Source organism: Accipiter gentilis, chromosome 22 (genome assembly GCF_929443795.1).
Source record: "Accipiter gentilis chromosome 22, bAccGen1.1, whole genome shotgun sequence".
NCBI classification, from domain to species: Eukaryota; Metazoa; Chordata; class Aves; order Accipitriformes; family Accipitridae; genus Astur; species Astur gentilis.
In genome coordinates this window covers 17624249-17632175 of record NC_064901.1, presented here as the reverse complement: position 1 = coordinate 17632175, position 7927 = coordinate 17624249, and positions in this window count along the sequence as shown.

Here is a 7927-nt window from a genome sequence, read left to right as displayed (position 1 = left end):
TAAGCTATTCTACTTTGTGCAAGTTGGAGCATTGTGGCAGGAGCTGCAATATTGTTCTTTGTAGACATTTTTGTTCTATCAAAGTTGTTCTAATGCCTTTAAATCATATTTCATAAGGTCTTTAGCCATAGACACCAGATGGGAGGGAGCATTCTGCTGTGTGAGATGGGCAACCCTTTTGGGTTTTGCAAGTAAGTGCAGAATTCAACACATGTGAGACACTGTCCTTAGTAGGTAACTGATCTTACACCTAGTTTTACCAAGTTTTGCTCAGTTTAAAAACTGTAGTGTTTGGTCACTCCTGAGCATGACAGGTGCCAAAACCTTTTAAATGCTATAGGGTTTCCTTGGGTATGTTTGGTGAGAATTTTTCTGATGTTGAAGATGCCTGTGCCTTCTTTTTCAAATATACAGGCTGGCATGTTCCTAGCTGGCTGTTGACCTTTAAAACAAACAAACAAAAATAAAAAAACAGTGCAAGCAGGCACTGGAAAGATAGTGAGGTAGGGAACTTGGATTTTCTGTATGTGGCACAGTTGGCATGATGGAGACTGTAAGCTTTATCTGATGATGTTCTAGTTAGACTTGTATTCTACTCTCAGCTCTTGGGTAGCAATCCTTTCTGTCCTGCCAGCCTCAGATCTGAAGATGGGTTAAATATGTAGTATCTATGAATGCTACTTGTGCAATGTGGGGGAAAGAGTGTGTGATTCACAGGAGTACTGATTAGGAAGCTTGAGCCTCTATAGGCCTACTTGAGGTCACTACTAACAGCTGTTAACTGTGGGTTTTGGAATGATGGCTGTGGATATTGGGGTAAATAGTAGCAGTAGTGCTGCTAAAGTCAGTAGGCCCATGTTACTAATACACATGAAAGATGAGAATCTGGCTCTGTGTATGTGCCTGGTAAACCCTGCGCTAGGCAGTCCTTGGAATGGCACAAGGACTCTACAGGATAGCCCTAGAAATAGCCTAATAAGCAGCATCAGTGGTAGCAAAAAAAAATGGGCCTTGCATCAAGCAGTATCCCATCCACCTTTTTCTTTGCTTGGAATTTCATAATAAACTTTGACAAGTTCTTCTTAGCTGCTTTCTGTTGAGGCAGCACAGAGTAACAGTGTCAGCAAAGGCCTGTCAACTCAAGCAAAAGCCTGAGCTTTTGTAGAAGACTTGACACAAGGGCTTAGATGCGTGAGAAGAATGGCTGGAGGAAGAGTTGCATGGCAGAGCTTCCTGCTGGAGGGGTGGCTTCTGCAATAGAAGGAGGAGTCCTGACAGCAAAGCTGCTCCACCCTTGTTTAAAAAAACAAACAAGAAACCACCCCCCTCCCCCCCAAATAATGCACTGCCCATGGCAATGCTGTTTCTATGTAAGGGATTTTACCAATGTGGTTATCTCTGTTAAAAAGTATCAGCAAAATTACTCTGAAAGGGAGAATTTTGGCCTGAAAGCCTGTTTGGATTGGGGAAATTTGTATTGTATTGGCTCCACAGGTGCAAGTTGTTGGGGTGATTTGGGGGCAAGTAAATCAGGGTGGCTCCATTGTGACATCAACTGCAATAACTTACTCTAATAGATTCCCAGGATCAGTTTTGTGTTATACCAGTATCGCATGTGTCCACTGAAATTTGCAGTCATCAACTTTTAAATTTAGGCTTGACCTAAACTGGTATTTTAGGCAGGTCAGTCTGTACCTTTCTGTTGTTTCCCTCCTCTACCGAAGTAAAGTTGGATGGGAAATGGAAAAACAATTTTGTGACACTTTTAAAGCTGTTTCTGTTCAGCAGGATTTAAAGCATAGCGAAACAAAAGGAGTCTTATTTCTCCCTTACTTGCATTTTCCTCTGGTGTTTGGCCAATCAATGCAATAAAATGAGCTAGTGTCTTCTTATCCCCTCACTAATTCCAAACTGCTGTTTATGTGGATGTTTTCCTTTCCACCTCAACCATGCCATCAGGTTTTATTTTTCTTACTCTGAACTTTTACAAAGTGGAAGATATTTTAAATTACAGATTGTTTTGAAAATAATGGAACAAAACAGAAGGAAAAAAACCCCTGCAATGCTGTAATTCTTTTATATTCATATGGAAGAGATTTCACAAATAATATTAAACAAAAAAAAGTTAGGAGGTGAGACATTTTCTGGCTAAATCTAACTTTCAGTGTAGTTAAAAAAAAGACTGGTTTTGTTGTAGGCTGTGTAACTCCTGTTTGTGCTAAGAAAGTAGCCTAATTCTGATAGTGTTTGTTCCCTTGGCCTTATAAAGACCAAAATACACTTTATAAACAAGGAAGGTTGAATACTGAAAGAAAACAAGCTGTTACTCTCAAGTTGTGTCTGGACAGCTCACTTCTGCCTACTCTATTAAAAAAAATTCTCTATAGTGGAGTCAGCAGATAGTCACAGTGAAATATTCTTTCCTTTCTTTGAGGTGGTCTCATCAGTAATGAAGGAAAGATGAAGCTGTTCAAATCAACACTAAAATTCAGTTAACACTCTCTTTGAATGAATGTGGCAGTTTGTTTTTCTCAGTTGTTAATTTTCTCAGGTAGAGTGCTATTCATTATGCTCAATCCAAATGTTAAACCTGTCTTAAAATCATAATTACACTGTGTGCTCTGTGCTTATTAGAGGTAAGATTGATTAGCAAGGTATTACATTCTGTTTTCTAGTCATGGGCAAGAGGAAGTCATGTTGCAGAACTCTAAGACCACATCTGAAATCTGCGTTTAAAGGTGGTCGAAACCATAGGTAGGCAGAATCCCCAGACTCCATCCACAGTGGTGATGAGGAACTTTTTTGGAAGGTCAAATCTCTCTGCCCTAATCTATGCAATCTTCTCCCTCCAAGGCTGAAGGCACCTTTGAAACTCCCTTTCAGCCCCACACTAGAAATAGATGGAGACAGGAGACATAGCATTATCTCAGGTGAATCAGGGCACCGCCTCTGTATCCCATTGATGGATGTAGAAATAATTTTCCATACCTTTAATGCAGGAAAGAGTGAAAAGGACTCTTAAAGGGTTCACTTTTTTCTTTTCTTTTTATTTTTCCCCAGCTAGTTACTCACTTAAGAAATAAGGCAGGCAGACCTGTGACTCTGGAGGTGTAAATCTCGTTCTTTGTGATGGGAGCTCAGTTTTGTCCCATCTAAATTGTAACAATTACTCCCCTCATGGAGAGACAACCATTGTTAACTGTATGTGTGTTCTTCAGACCGTGTGTCTATTTGTATTACTAGATTCCTTTTCCTACTATCACCATGGCACTGTAGTGGCTACCATAAAGATTTGTATTCTCCTTTTGAGGCGGGTTGTTCGTAATTTTATTTTCTATTGTTGGCGAAATTTAAGAACAATCCATGATAACATAAAAATTTTCTAGCAATCATGCCAAAGAGATTTTCAGCAGCTTGTTAAACTGGGGACAGACTTGAACCGGAATTTGGAACCTTAAACAACTTCTGTATCCCCAAACTTTTGAAAAACTTCATATGGAGGCCTCAACGTACTTCTTAATAGTAGAGACTCCTCTTCAGTGTTAAAATATATTTATTGTATCGGAACATCACATTAAAAAATAGAAGGGCTCGAGTCCAGACCTCAGCATAGATGTAAACTCAAGTGTAACATGATAGAAAACTGAATAGTGAATACAAAATTAAACTTTGGGAAGTCAGAATCAGGCCTGAACTATGATAGCCTAAAGACATCCAAAAATTGTTGCTATAGCTATAGAGGGGAAATTTTGCTTAAAAATTAAGAAAAAAAAACCCAAACAAAACAACAAAAACTGAGGTCACCTTTTAAGAATGCGACTTCCAAAGTTGCAAAGAATGAATTGTTGGCGCCAATTTTTACGCTGTGTAGCTCCATAGTTATCTTTGTTATGCTGACTGTAAAATTTTTAGTGATGTGTCTTTAGAGGGCTGGTGTTGAGTCTGTAACATTGACACTCTGATATCTTTCCCTCTTCTTTCAGCTAATCAACTATTGGTAAAGATCAAAGAACGTGAGGAGGAGGGCTGACAAGAAACAGTGTATGAGAGATGCCTGCACAGTTTTAAATAAATAAAAAGGGGTTAAGACTTCAAATCTGTTGCAGGATATCTGTGCATGTGGGGCCCTGTTTTGCTGTAACAAGCTGCATTACAGCACTCAAAGTAGACCTATATGAATCTGGTCCTTTGAATATTAATGTATTTGAAGAAAATAAAGTTCTATATCTTTGTATATCTTGACCGGAAATATCTGGGAATATTAAAGCTGAAAAAACCACGTGGCTTCTGGTAGACAAACAACTGTTTGTCTTTTACGTTTCCTTCCATAGCAAAATTAGATTTGTGGCTTTCAATGTCAGTGTCTAGTTTGGTTTACTTTCCAATTCACAGGAGTTGAGGAATGCATAAGTAAGAACCGAACTTTCCCTTCTTCCAGAAAGGAACAACTCTATATTAAAACTTAACAACATAAAAAGGAAAGCAGGAGACAATAAATACAGGATAAAAACTCTTTCACAGTGAAAGATTGTGAGCCAAAATAAGGCTTTGCCAAGTGAGCAGGAATATTTTTGACACCTCACAGAAAGTATCAGTGCACTTGCATTATGTAAATAGTAAAAATGTTTGAAATAGAGGTGGATCAGGAGGGCAGCAGTACGATCTATGAGACACGACACCTCCCAATAGGGTGAAAAGAAATGACACTTTTTCTTCTAATTGGGTAGAGACCAGCTGCAGTTCTGTATCAGGGGCTGGAGGTGAGGTGGTGGATATTCTGCCTTCTAAAGCCCTGCTTACTCTAACCCCATAGAGGCAGCATGCTTAGGCCTTGTGTTAATGCTATATAGATTTTACGTGTCAAAACTTATCTTCTCCTTTTAAATTTAAATATTGGCTGTCCAAGCAGTTGGGAACCTCTCATTAAAAATATGCCCACCTAGGGTTTTTATGCCAAATACATTTAAAGCATTTAGATTTTCTTGCAGCCTCCTTGTTATGTTTCAGGTGAGTCTGAATAAAACTATCAGTAGCTAAGTAGGAATGTAAAAATCCTCAAGTTGGAACTTAGTGTATATGTAACTGTGTTTCAGATGTGTTGGTCTTGTAGAGTGTAAAACAACAGTAATACTATTGATTAGTGACTTACGGTAACCCTAAAATCAGAAGAAAAACTAATCTAAAAATTTAGTTCATAAATGATCAGTTGATGATGGACTGGTGTGTATGTAAAAATGGAGGTAACTACGGTGTGGCATAAAAGTTTTATTAATGTAGGTTTGTGATGGTCCCCTTACTTGCAAATACTGTATATATGATTAAGTTACATAGTTCATTACAAGTGAAATGCCACTCGGTGCTCTGTGCCCTTTTTCCAGCTAAAATGGTAATCTAACTGTTGTAGAATTCTAATGAAACACACTATAGGAAAACTATATGGACACATGAGCAAAGCCTGATGTCGTTGTTACCACGGGTGAGACTTTCCACTGCTCTGATAAGAGCAGCTCTGTCCTTGGGCGTCCTGGAGATTCCTTTGAGCAAGGCAGTGTTGTTGACTGGTTCTCCTGGCCAGTAATGTGGGGTCTGGCTGGGAAAAGGGCTATCAACAATCCAAGGTCATCTGTGGCTGTTCTCACTGTTTGTTGCTGGTAGCTGATAAAGGCCTAACGTCTGAATAACAGGAGCAGCAAGGGAAGCACATGTGTGGCTTAATCCCATTTTTGCAATACGTTCCCTGCCAAGCTGTGCCAGGAGCTCTTGGCCTGCAGAGCAGGAATGGGCCTATATATCCAACGAAACAGGACTAGAGGGACTTATTAAACTCCTAAAAATTACCTCAAAGAGGTTTTTTTTAATTCTCTGAAAATGTCACCAATTTGCATTAGAATATCTCAGGGCTTTCTAGAGCTTGGCTGAATTTTGGTGCTTTCAGTAGCACAAATCTGCCTCCAGTTCTACAGTGTGATACGGTCCTAGGCTATTTTTTCTTTCGTGTGAAGCAAAGTTGTTGTTATCCCACAAGTGAATAGGGTAAATACTAACATTTCGTTGATGTTTGCCATTAAGTGAGTATCGTAGCAGTAAGAAAAGTCAAACCAGAAATCCTCATAATAGCGATATGTGATATAGGTCACCGGTTCAGGGTCATCAGTTCAGGTGCATGCTAAGCTGTTCATTTCTTTGCAGCATGTACATCAACGATGTGCTTGTGAAAACTCGGCAGTTTGTGGTTAGCTTTTCCTGTGAACAGTGAGACAGTACTGAACAGGAGTGTCTGAAGTCACATTCAGTGTCACCTGGGCTACTACTGTGTTAAATAATATAATATGATAATGGAAACATTCTTAAAGATTGCTTCCCAGAACTGCTTTGGGATAGATCTCAGCATCTTGGCAACTCTCCAGATGACAGAGAGCTTATTTCTCCTAAGCAGTGCCTGTAACCAAATGGCTTAGATTGCTTTGATGGAAGAGATGATTCCCTCCAGGGATATGTGCTTGGCACAGTACCTAGGCTGACCTAGTAGCTGGAGTAGGCAATGTTTTGGAAAGAGGGATCCTAGACAGATCTTTAAAAGTTTAACTTTTTGCAAACTTCTGATGAATCCTTAATGAAAGGGAAACTGCTGCACTGTTCTCTTCTCCCTGCTTCACTGTGGGTAATAATTTATCCAGCTTCCTGTTCTCCATCCCTGTCCCTTTTCTGCCCCAGTATTAGAAAGTTTTATTTTGTCAAAGAGTTGAAAGAGAGATTTTGGTTGTCTTTGACTTTTAAAGTTCAGCCCACTAGCTCAGGAAGATTGCTCTTTCTACTTTTGTTAACACGTGAATATCTCACAACCATCATTACTTCCATTCTTTTATTCATTAAGTTGTGAATCAAGTTGGTTCTGTAAGTCTCCTCTTTTACTGTTTTCACAGCAGTGTATTTTAACTGTCTTTAGTTGAGTTTCCTCTGGTTACATGAATGCCAAGAATGGAGAAACAGGCTCGGTTTTGGTAGTGGGTGTTGTGTTTTTTAAAGGGAAAGAGAATGCCTGAAGGGAGGCAAGACCTTTGAGAGAGAGAGAGCAGTATTAGATGACAAAGCTTACATTAATATCAGACAAGAAGAAAACTTCTTGGCTTGATTCTGTTGCCGTTGACACCCAATGTACAGTGGTGTGATTTCGTGAACTTCAGTGGATTTACTTCTGAGAGTGAGATCAGGATTGGCACCTCTTAAATCACTTAGGTCGTGCTCCGTAATTCATTTGCAAGCTCCTTTAATTAGTTACAGGTAAACCCAGACTTCCTGGAGTTTGCCGCCTGCCCAGAAACGGACTCTGCCTGCGCCCTGCCGCGCTCCCGGGGTCCAGCCTCCCGCTCTCTCTCGCCGCAGGACTACAAGTCCGGTGAAACGCGGGTCGGGGCTCTTTCCCCCACCCCCCCGCGCCTCCTGGTGCCGAGAGCTGGGGGGCCGGCTCCCGGCCGCGCCAGAAGTTGCTCCGTGGGAGACCCGGGCCGGGCCGGGCGGGCGGTCCGGCCGCCGCGCGTTATGTAAGGGCGCAGGGGCTGCGGGCCGGGATGACTGACAGCGAGAGGGAAATTCCTGGGGGAGGGGGGAGCGGGAGCGGCGCTGCCAGCGCCGGCGGCTCCCGGAGACCCGGCGGGGAAGAGCGGCTCTGGAGAAAGGGAACCAGCCCGCGGACGGGCGCTGCCGGGCAGCGTGAGGAGGGAGCGGGGCGGCGCGGGCTCCTTTCCCCGGTGGGTCGCGCCGCCTGGGGAACGAGGGGCAGCGACGGCGGTGCGGAGGGGCGAGGAGCGAGCCCGGCTTTCGCTCTGCCGGCGCCGCGCGTTAGAGCTGGAGCCCGAGAGCTGCGGGGAAGTCTCCCCCTGCCCGCCCTCGCCCCCCTCGGTCCCCCCCCGGCGCGGCGGTGTCCCCG